At 39.6% G+C, this 12,127-nt stretch overlaps 1 long non-coding RNA gene across 1 annotated transcript; it reads left to right on the plus strand.

Moving 5' to 3' along the window:
* The first annotated feature begins 8,431 nt into the window (after positions 1-8,431).
* On the plus strand, positions 8,432-10,272 carry LOC120050639. Its single transcript, XR_005477211.1, has 3 exons — positions 8,432-8,522; positions 9,245-9,294; positions 10,167-10,272. It is a non-coding gene; the product is annotated as an uncharacterized LOC120050639 (long non-coding RNA).
* Positions 10,273-12,127: the final 1,855 nt, after the last annotated feature.

The raw sequence follows: 12,127 nt of genomic DNA on the forward strand, positions 1-12,127 counted from the left end.
AAATAAGCCAATCAGCATCAGAACATGATTTCCTTGCTTTAGCCCAGGCTAGATTACGTTCGTGAATAATACAAGACAGCTCAGAAGAAAACCATGGATTATCCCACCCTTTAACCCTGAACCTGCGGAATGGGGCATGTTTGTTTACTATTTGGAAAAAAAACATAATGAAAGAATTTCCATGCAGTTTCCACATCAGGGATAAGCTCAATCTTGCTCCAGTCAAAATAAAACAAATCATGACGGAAAGCCTTCTCGTTAAAACACTTCTAATTTCTCTTACGAATACAACGTGGGTTTGTCTTAGGAACCTTAGTATTTCTAACAGCAACAACAGCACAATGGTCACTTAAATCATTACAAAAAACACCAACCGCAGAATATTTATGTGGAACATTTGTCAATATCAAATCAATCAGGGTAGATTTATCTGGGCATTTGAAATTTGGGCGAATGGCTGAGTTAATCAACTGGGTAAGAATCATAGAATTACAAAACATTTTTAAATCATCAGACACCGGCTTTAACCAACACCAGTTGAGATCACCAATCAAGATCATTTCACTGTAAAGAAGTTTAGACATAAGGTGCGTCAGAGAAGAAAATGCATCACCGAGAGCAGAGGGGGGTCTATAACAGCCAATCACAGTTATAGAGAGACCCTTTGAAACCTCAATATTCAAAGCAAGAAATTCCAACTGTTTACAAATAGTTTCAGACTTTGCCACACTTACAGGGAATTTCGTTTTTACATATATAGCCACACCCCCACCTTTCTTAACTCGATCAGTGCGATAAACATTGTAACCACTTATGCAAATATCCTTATCAAAAACAGACTTGCTGAGCCAGGTTTCAGAAAACACAATTACATCAGCATCAGTTGATTTAGCCCAAATCCTAACCCCATCAATTTTTGACAACAGGCTGCGTACATTTAAATGAAAAATACCAAAACCAGATCTAGATTTAAAATGAGAGGGGGTTTGGAGACATTGCATATCAGGGCCAGGGTTAGGTTGCACGTTACCTGATATCAACAAAAGAAGAATAACTAGGCACCTCTGTTTAATAACCTTGCATGGCTTCTCTTTTTTAAGAGTCCTACTGCAAGCAAATTCTACAAGTGAGTTTCCAGACAATACAAAACAGTCATTTAAAACCATTAGACTTTGGTAGTGACACATTCGTACTGTTCACATCTTGCCACAAATGCATCGGCACTTGGACGAGTGAACCGAGTGAAAAAGAGCGAGTTCCTGCAGACAAAATATCTAATGGACGGGAGAGCACATTGTCAGATGTACTCACCCAGCGACAATATTCGTTTTCTCCAGAGTTCAATAAAGTCAGTGCACAAAGCAATACCACGAAAATTGTAATTTTCTCTGAGAAATGTAAGAAATAGAGGCCAAGGAAGGTAAGGGGAGAGAGGAACAGCGTGTATGTATGAGTCTGTATGTGAGTGTTTGCGCATGTGAATAGATTGGGTGTTGAGGTCGATTGAGAGAACGGGTTAGGGATTGTTGAGCTGCCACTGACAGCCAGGCGAAGAGCAAAAAGGAGATGCTTGGACGAGACACTCCGTGGACGAAGAAGGAACTCAGGCCAGCCAGAGATAGGGTTACTTTGGTAAACTTCAAGTAATGAAGTGCCGAGTTGAGGGAGACCCGTGATCTTTACACCAGCAAAAACAAAACAGTTTGCTCTACACAACAAGGAAATTACTCAACCATAAATAAATAGGTTATTAGTAGGTTAAAATGTACTAGTCACAGACAAACGACTTGACATGCTGCCATCTTGGATTGACGCATTGACGTACGAATGCATTCAACCATAATGTGTCTACCGCATTTAACACAACCCCTCTGAATCAGAGCGGTAATGTGTTAAACAACATTGTTGCCACCCTGGGAGCAGTTGTTGGGGGTTAATTGCCTTGCTCAAGGGCATAACAGGGTTCAAACCAGTGACCTTTTGGTTACTGGCCCAACAATCACTAGTCTGCCTGCTATCCCTAGCTAGCTAACAAGCTAATAACGAACCAAAACATTGTTAGAAAGTTGCATAAGTCTCCTGGCTTGCTAGATTGACATATCCTAAATATTTTGTTTTTTGACCAGGCTGCTGATGTCATAGTACTGTCGTTTTTGTGTTTAACATTAGCCACTTTTTCATAACTGACAGGTTTGATGTTCGACGACAATTGAATGTTTATGATTTAATGTTTGCCAAAGCCAGTAAGATGAAAGGTGAGGTTATACTGAGGTGTTGGTGGGACCTTTAAACACATTACTGCAATCATGACTAGGTCGGTTGGCAGAAATAAAGGAACGGGCTACCTTTCAGATGGGTGCAATGAAGAGTTAGAGGCATGGCCTATTGGGGGTGTGGCTTTCAGGTGGTTATGTTTGGCCACCCTTGAGGGTGAATGTCATTCCAGGTAATGTGTTCTGTTTTAAAAATGTTGTACAATTGTTTCTGTTCACTGCCAACACTGAGTCTTAAGTGATTTTATGTGTAAGTACTGTGAAATGTACTGAATTTGTATTTGAATGTGAAATGAAAATACAAATTATTTACTTTTTAAATTTTATAATATGTGTAAGTACTGTGATACTTTAGAGCCTGGAAATGTTTACATTGGTGAGGTGCATGTCACCACTGGGTTACGATATTGCAGCCAGTTATTGTGAAAGTGTTTGGAGTCACTATTTCATGGTATGGAACAAACAAATGTATTAAGTTTAACCAAAGGGGAAAAGTTCATTGAGTGTTGAAGGAAATAGGTTTGAACTTGAAATATAGGTTTGCTAATAATAAAATGTAACAGTTTGCATTGAATCATACAATCTTACGAAAAGGTCTGCTGTGCCTTCTGTGGGAAGGTTCTACCTGGAACAAAAAAAGGGTTCTTCAAATGGTTTTCTGAAGCTGAAGAACCCTTTAGGTTCTAGATAGCACCTTTTTTTCTAAGAGTGTATATTAGGTTTCAACAAATGCTTATTTTTTTTGGAGAACCCATTTACTTGTAACCAGTTGATCCAAAGAGTCATTTTTTACAGTGTACCTTGATAAGGGAAATGCATGCAATTGTAAGAGCTCCTATTAGCCATGATTTCATCCTATTCCCTTTATGGTGAACTATTTTGGACCAGGGCCCGTAGGGCTCTCATCAAAAGTAGTGCACTATATAGGGAACAGGGTGCCATTTGTGACACACACAGTAACTCCTGCTTGGCTCAGTTGGGTGGATTCCATCACAGCCAGCCCATACAATCCACCCACCCATCCTCCTTCTCCTCCCCTGGACAGAGAGAAGGAGAGACAATTGTATTGACAATCATTTCTGAGAGGCTGGCTCCAGCCAAATTAGATTGAGGGACTGAAAAACAAGTTATACCAATCCAATTAAATTAGCTTATGATCAGGGCTTTTGGGACGGTGTCTGTGTGTGTGCATGCTTGCATGTGTGTACTGTAGTGTGTGTGTGTGTTTGTCTACTGTACAAAGCCCTGGCTGTAGATCTGATGGAGCCACACTTGAACAGATGACTGTGTGGAGCAGAGACAGGCAGCGTCTCAAATGGCACCCTATTGTAAGAGCTGCAATTGTAAGAGTAGCCATGATCTCAGACATAATGTAGTGCACTAGTTTTGACCAGGGCACATAGGGCTGTGGTCAAAAGTAGTGCACTATAGGGAATAGGGTGCCATTTTGGGACACAGACACAAGGCCAGTGCTAATGCCTAGAGTAACTCAATAGAAAGAGCATCACTGACTCTATGGCTCTGAGGAACAGTATACAACATCATGTGGTGGACCAGTCCATTGCAATGGTAAAGAGATGGGAGGAAGTGGGCCTGTGTGGCTCAGATGGTAGAGCAAGGCTTTTGCAGGATTGTGGGTTGATTCCCATGGGGGCCACCCATATGAAAATATACAGTATGCACACTACTACTGTAAGTCGCTTTGGATAAAAAGTCTATGCTATAATGGCATATAATAATAATGATAATTATTATTATTATTATTATAAATTGAAGTTTGTTTGAGTATCCTAAAACTGTAAGAAGGTGAAATTCCCCAAACATCTACTAATATCTGTACTTTTTTTAACCTCTAACACCTCCCAAACCCGGATCCGGGATCCCCCCCATCACAAAAGCTGACTAGCATAGCCTAGCCTAAAGCCACAGGGATATCATATAATAAAATGTTCATGAAATCACAAGTCCAAGACACCAAATGAAAGATACACATCTTGTGAATAAAGCCATCATTTCTGATTTTTAAAATGTTTTACAGGGAAGACAAAATATGTAAATCTATTAGCTAACCACGTTAGCAAAAGACACCACTTCCATACTCCACCATTTTCTTACTGCATCAGTAGCTATCACAAATTCGACCAAATAAAGATATAAATAGCCACTAACCAAGAAACAACCTCATCAGATGACAGTCTGATAACATATTTATTGTATAGCATAGGTTTTGTTAGAAAAATGTGCATATTTCAGGTATAAATCATAGTTTACCATTGCAGCCACCATCCCAACTCTCCCCAAAGCGACTAGAATAACTACAGAGACCATCGTGTATTAGCTAATTACTCATCATAAAACATTTCTTAAAAATACACAGCGTACAGCAGATGAAAGACACAGATCTTGTGATAATAGCCAATATTTCAGATTTTCTAAGTGTTTTACAGCGAAAACACAATATAGCGTTATAGTATCTTACCACAATAGCCAACCACACAGCAGCATTGATTCAAGGCAAAAATAGCGATAACGTAATAACCCCCAAAATATATAAATTTTTTCACTAACCTTCTCAGAATTCTTCAGATGACAGTCCTGTAACATCATATTACACAATGCATATAGAGTTTGTTCGAAAATGTGCATATTTAGCGGCACAATTCGTGGTTATACAACGTGATTAGTGGCCAAAACTTCAAGCAATCTGTCGGGCGCCATCTTGGAAAGGAACCTAATCTAATCCATAACTAATAATAAACTTGACTAAAAAAATACAGGTTGGACAGCAATTGAAAGACAAATTAGTTCTTAATGCAATCGCTGGGTTACAATTTTAAAATTAACGTTACTTCAAACATACAGCGTGCGCTAAAGCGAGATGCACCGAAAAACATGGCGGAATAATTATTTGCCATTTGTCAACATAAATACGAATTAATACATTAAAAATTGCTTACTATTTGCAGAGCTTCCATCAGAATCTTGGGAAAGGCGTCCTTTGTCCAAAAGAATCGTTGCTAGGTTGTATTATGTCGTCTTCCACTTTGCAATGAGCAGTAAACATTAGCTTGAGAGAGAGAGCTACCCAACTTTCTACAGCGCCAAGAAAATAAATACCCGAAAATCGCAATATACTGACATAAACTGATATAATTCGGTTCAAAATAACAACATTACGATGTCTTCAACACCTATATCGAATAAAAACACAGCCGGAAATGTCTAAGATCTATAACCGATGGTTCCAAAAGAACGTCCCCAGCTCCTCAGTGCGCCCGAGCGAAGGTGAAAAGAATCAGCCACCTCGTTCCCAATCAATTTATAGACTTCGGGAACTACGTAGAGACGCCATTTCAAGACTCCCTATTCGCTAACAACCAGGGGAAGGCGTATGCAGTGCATCTCAACCAATAGAAGACAGTCAGGGTTATCCACAGATCTGGGAACAGCAAGCAGATTTCACCATTTTCAAATCCTCATAGGAGAATTGCTCTAAGTCTAGTTCTGTTTCACTTACAGACATAATTCAAACGGTTTTAGAAACTAGAGAGTGTTTTCTATCCAATAGTAATAATAATATGCATATTGTACGAGCAAGAATTGAGTACGAGGCAGTTTAATTTGGATTCGAATTTGTGCTATGTCGAAATGGCACCCCCCTAGTGGCAAGAAGTTTAAATTAACTTAATTTGAATTGGTTCCTCTAGCCTTCCATTGAAAGCCCACTGTGTGCATATAGAGAAAGAGAATCTGATCTGAATTAAATCAAATATGTTTGTGTGTGTGTCTACATGCACGTTATGTGTTTGTGTGTGTGTATGTGCGTGCGTGCGTGCGTGTATGTGTGTGTGTGTGTGTGTGAGAGAGGCTGTGTGTGTTCTGTGTTAATCCTGCTTTTGGACTACAGTTTCTTAAACAGAAAGGGACAGGCATACAGAGAGGGAGCAGCTGACTTACCAAGGTCACAGGGGCCTGGGGGTTTGAATTCCCTTGTTGCATCCCAAATAGTACCATGTTCACCATGTAGTGCACTACTTTTAACCATGGCTCATAGTGCTCTGGTTAAAAATAGTGCACTTCAGAGGTAATAATGTGCCATTTGAATCTGAAACAAAGATAATCTTAACAGCTGCATATTTTTACAGGATAACATAATGTTCCAGGGGAGTTTTTCTATAATTCTGTTCCTGCAGGTCACTCAATATAGAATGCTGACTCAAAGAAAAGCCCCGGTACAGGTCAAGAACAAAGACTGTAATGAAAGTAGAAGTCTGTAGAACAAGATAATTCACAATAAAAATAATAAGTTCATGCACGCACGCAAGCACACACACACACTCACACTCACGCATACATGTACGCACGCACGCACACATGCACAAACACACCAGACACACACACACACACACACACACACACACACACACACACACACACACACACACACACACACACACACACACATACACACACACATACACACACACACACAGACCCTGGCAGTGGGTTCCTTGCAGGGAAGAGGTTGCGCAAGCAAGGTCCTGTGATTGCTAGTCCGGATGGGTCAGGAGACGAGGGAGTGTGGAAAGAAGAGCGATCATTAGGACTGTGTCCCAAATGGCACCCCTTTTACTATATGGTGTGTTACAGCCCCTGGTCAAAAGTAGTGCACTATAGAGAAAAGGGTGCCATTTCAAACAAAACCCAGCTTAGGTCTCTGGATCAGTGCGTGCAGCAGTACTTTGTGCATTATGTGCCATCTATTAAATACGCCCAGGCATACACATACACAGCAGCAGCTAAATTAGTATGTTGCTAACTAATGCTACACTCCTCCCTCTCTGTGACCATTAACATTTGTCTGCCACTAAACTGAAAAAAAGGTTCTTAAATGTTTCTTCCTCAGCTCTTAAGGTTCCTTGGAGAACTCTTGCCCAATAAATAACTTTTAAGTTGAGTGTGGGGTTCTCGACGTGGTATCTACGGCTCTTCAGAATTCTAAAAGGCTCTTGAAATGTATGGGAGCCTGCAGATGTGTCCCTTTCATAGCACACAGCGAATTGGTCAATGGTAACTCGTGTAACATTCAGTGTAACATTTCTACTGTTGATTCAAGTTAAATTAACACTGAACAGAGTTAAATTAACATTCAGTGGTGTAAAACAGGGTTTCCCAAACTCAGTATTAGCACTACAAAGGTCATTCAAAGCTTGATGATGAACTGGTTATTTGAATTTGAATCAGCTGTGTAGTACTAGGGCAAAAACCAAAACGTGCACCCAGGAGGGAGGATGTGGGAGTGTTAATAACCAAAGTTTAACCAAAACCAAGACCATGATTATCATATTTCCCAGCATGTTCTATTGCAGGTAGATTTTTTTATTGTTTGTTTTAATATATATGTTTTTGCATGTACGTAGATTGATTAATTCATTCATCTTATGCTACTCAAATATAAATAACATAGTTTTTTCTAAACTATTCCAATCTGTTACTTTGGTAGTCTCATATCTTTGTCTTCTCAACCATGGCAGTAATTCTGAATGCAGGTTGCGGATGAATAAAAAATCTAAATATTGGCTATCCCCACTCTGGCTGATTCCAATAGGAATTACATATTACTTTGCAAGCCAGCATAATGTGACTTGCAGTCCTGATGGGGCCTATAAACTATGACAACTAGGCCTTTAAAATAAGGTCTTATGAAGAACTGTATTGTCTTAAATAATTACATTTTAATGACAACATATTCACTTAGGATCTTACTTGGTGAAGGCCACTGGACTGAAATGAATAAATACAACAACCATATCTCTGTTACTAGCAAACACAGTCGTGGGTGGAAAGTGCATACCTATTCAGTTGTCCAACTGAATGCATTGAACTGAAATGTGTCTTCTGCATTTAACCCAACCCCTCTGAATCAGAGAGGTGCAGGGCGCTGCCTTAATCAACATACAGTTCTACGGCGGCAAGGGAACAGTGGGTGAAATGCCTTGCTCAGGTGACGAACGACAGATCTTTACCTTGTCAGCTCGGGAGACTCGATCAAGCAACCTTTCGGTTACTGCCCCAACGCTACCCCGCGTGGCATTGTCAATGCAGTTTGTAAACCAACCCGGATGTAATATAATTCTGGCCACATGTTGACTCAGTGGCGCTTCTCCATGCAGGACGTCTGTAAACAGGAATAGGAGCGTCACCGGTCACTGAGCTACAAGCTAAAGTTAGCTAGTTAGTCACAGAAATGTACGTTCAGTCTTAATTATTTCAGTCCGATTTCACTTATCTTACGAAGTCAGCATGGCTTAACATAGTTTTTTTCGTTTTTGATCTTGACATTGTTGCTGGATATATACTTTCATAGCTAACATGCTGGTGCTGCTAGCTAGCTAATGCTAACGACGCTAGCTAGCCTCATATCTGGATGCCTCACTCTAGTTCATGAGAGAGAGCAACATACTGGAAAGTCAACTTTGCTTTCGAACTTTGTAATCATCTGTAAAGTTGTTTTACATGCAATCATACAAGCTAAATAGATAGATATTTTGTTTACGATACAGCCTTGTCACTACTAGTTGGCAAGTTGGTTGATATGGGGATGCAGTAGGCTACAGTACAGCATTACTAAATGATAACAAAGTACCCTTGTGACCGGCTAGTAGTTGGTTGATGGGGTAGGATACAGTACAGTATACAGCAGCAATAGCCTTCATACTGTTTTGTTATTCATTGGTCATTGGGTCCCTTGACAAAATTATGTTATTTTTTACTTGGTAAAATAAGCTAATGGTTGTGTGCACTCTCACTAGATAGAATTGTGTGATTTGGTGGCAGTATTTCAAAAGAAAATAGACATACAGTATATCATCATCAATTCTCAATCAGATGAGATACACAGCTAACCAATATTGAATTTCATTCATTCATGAAAGTGGACACTAATTATTGTTAATATTCCAATTCTCTAGGCCCTCGATTCCCAAACCTGAAGTCCCCTGTCGCCAGGAGGAGAGACCAGGTAAAAGTGTTGGCTTAAGGTACAACTTCCTATTGAGGAAATGTAAGACAACTCAATGTCATATTTAGATTTAGAGTTACTGACATGAATAGAAGCATATACAAGCAATCTATCAAATGTATTTTATAAAGCCCCTTTTACATCAGCAGTTGTCACAAAGTGCTTATACAGATACCCACTTGTCTGTCCAGATCTGAATATTTGATATCCTTTTTACTGTACACTGTTGATAGTAATTTTTTTCCAAAGCTAATCACTGAATGTACTACTACAAGGATGGGGTTAGGTTGACACTTCTAAGTCATAATAACACAGAACACACACACACATCAGATTGCAAGGGCAAGTACAATGAGTAGTTGGGAAAATGATGTATGCTGCGTGGGTTGCCAGATACACACACAAACTTAGTTAATTTGTTGTATTTTGTCCAGCAAAATTAAAGCAGTTATACCATTTTTAAAATATTACAATACATTCAAAACACATTAAGTGTGTGCCCTCAGGCCACTATTCTACTACCACATATCTACACCACAAAATCCATGTGTACGTGTGTGTACAGTGCGTATGTTATCAGTGCGTATGTATACACACATACACATTCTCCCTCACTTGGCGCTCTATTTAATCACATCCGCTTTAACCGACATCCACATAGCGGTTGTTTTGGCGGTGTCTGAGGTAGAACTGTGTTAGAGCTGTGACAATGATCAAGAGCTGCTGCCTACTGATTTGACAGATCCAACACAGTTACACCTCAGACACCGCCAAGAAATCAGCTATGTGGGTGTCGGCTATCGCCAGTTAACGCTTGATCTGATAGTTGTATGATTATTGCCAGTTAAGAAAATTGTGCCTCTCTCTTTTAGATGCTGTGGTATTTAATTTACCGGCTGCACCAGTTCCTACTACACTGGCTGTGAAGGGAGAAGCTTTTGAGGATTCCCAGATGGATACAGGTAATTCAGAATTATATTGCATATCCTCACTCACACCAGCAGATGTACACACAGACATGTTGTTGAGCTGTACACTTTCAATTTGTGCATCTCTCTTTCAATCTGCCATGCACTCCACCACTGCCTGACAGCCTCACCCAGAAGTGCATACACTGGGCCTATCAGAGATGGGAGGCTGACAAGGAAAAATAAAACAACATGCACACACACACACTCACACATATTTTCCACAATGTAAATAAGTTGTAATTACTTGTTTATTTAATGTTTGCTCAATTTTATTTTAGGATTGGAGATATCTACTCCTTCATATCCATTCTCAATATCTACATAATTACTCTAAATATCTATCAAATCAAAGTGTGATTGATAATATTGTAAAAGACTATGGCTTAATGTGTACAGTATGAGGAAATTCTGTGTGCTTTTTTCTGAGTTTAAAAACATGCCTCCCTCTCTCTCACACACACACACACACACACACACACACACACACGTTAGACCCAATCTAAATACATTGTTTATTTTATTTATGCTCCATTTTATTTGAGGATTGGAGATATCTACTCCTATATATCCATTATCAAATCTGCATAATTACTCTAAATATCTATCAAATCAAAGTGTGATTGATAATATTGTAAAATACTATTGCTTAATGTGTACAGTTTTAGGAAATCCTGTGTGCTTTTTTATGAGTTGAAAAACATGCCTCTCACTCACACACACACACACACACACACACACACACACACACACACACACACACACACACACACACACACACACACACACATTAGACCCAATGTAAATACATTTGAATAACTTATTTTATGTACAGTTGGAAGTTTACATACACTTAGGTTGGAGTCATTAAATCTCGTTTTTCAACCACTTAAACAAATTACATGCACTTTACATGACACAAATAATTTTCCCAACAATTGTTTACAGACAGATTATTTCACTGTATCACAATTCCAGTGGGTCAGAAGTTTACATACACTAAGTTGACTGTGCCTTTAAACAACTTGGAAAATTCCAGAAAATTATGTCATGGCTTTAGAAGCTTTTGATAGGCTAATTGACATCATTTGAGTCAATTGGAGGTGTACCTGTGGATGTATTTCAAGGCCTACCTTCAAACTCAGTGTCTCTTTGCTTGACATCATGGGAAAAGCATAAGAAATCAGCTAATACATCAGAAAAACAATTGTAGACCTCAACAAGTCTGGTTCATCCTTGGGAGCAATTTCCAAACACCACGTTCATCTGTACAAACAATAGTACGCAAGTATAAACACCATGGGACCACGCAGCCGTCATACCGCTCAGGAAGGAGACTCATTCTGTCTCCTTGAGATGAACGTACTTTGGTGCGAAAAGTGCAAATCAACCAGAACAACAGCAAATGACCTTGTGAAGATGCTGGAGGAAACAGGTACAAAAGTATCTATATCCACAGTAAAACGAGTCCTATATCGACATAACCGCTCAGCAAGGAAAAAGCCACTGCTCCAAAACCTCCATTAAAAAAGCCAGACTACGGTTTGCAACTGCACATGGGGACAAGCATTGTACTTTTTGGAGAAATGTCCTCTGGTCTGATGAAACAAAAATATAACTGTTTTGCCATAATGACCATCGTTATGTTTGGAGGAAATCTCAGATATCTGTCTCCTTGCAAGCCAAAGAAGACCATCCCGACCGTGAAGCACGGGGGTGGCAGCATCATGTTGTGGTGGTGCTTTGCTGCAGGAGGGACTGGTGCACTTCACAAAATAGATGACATCGTGAGCAAGGAAAATTATGTGGATATATTGAAGCAACATCTCAAGACATCAGTCAGGAAGTTAAAGCTTGGTCGCAAA

The sequence above is a fragment of the Salvelinus namaycush genome, chromosome 7 (assembly GCF_016432855.1).
Source record: "Salvelinus namaycush isolate Seneca chromosome 7, SaNama_1.0, whole genome shotgun sequence".
In the NCBI taxonomy this organism is placed as follows: domain Eukaryota; kingdom Metazoa; phylum Chordata; class Actinopteri; order Salmoniformes; family Salmonidae; genus Salvelinus; species Salvelinus namaycush.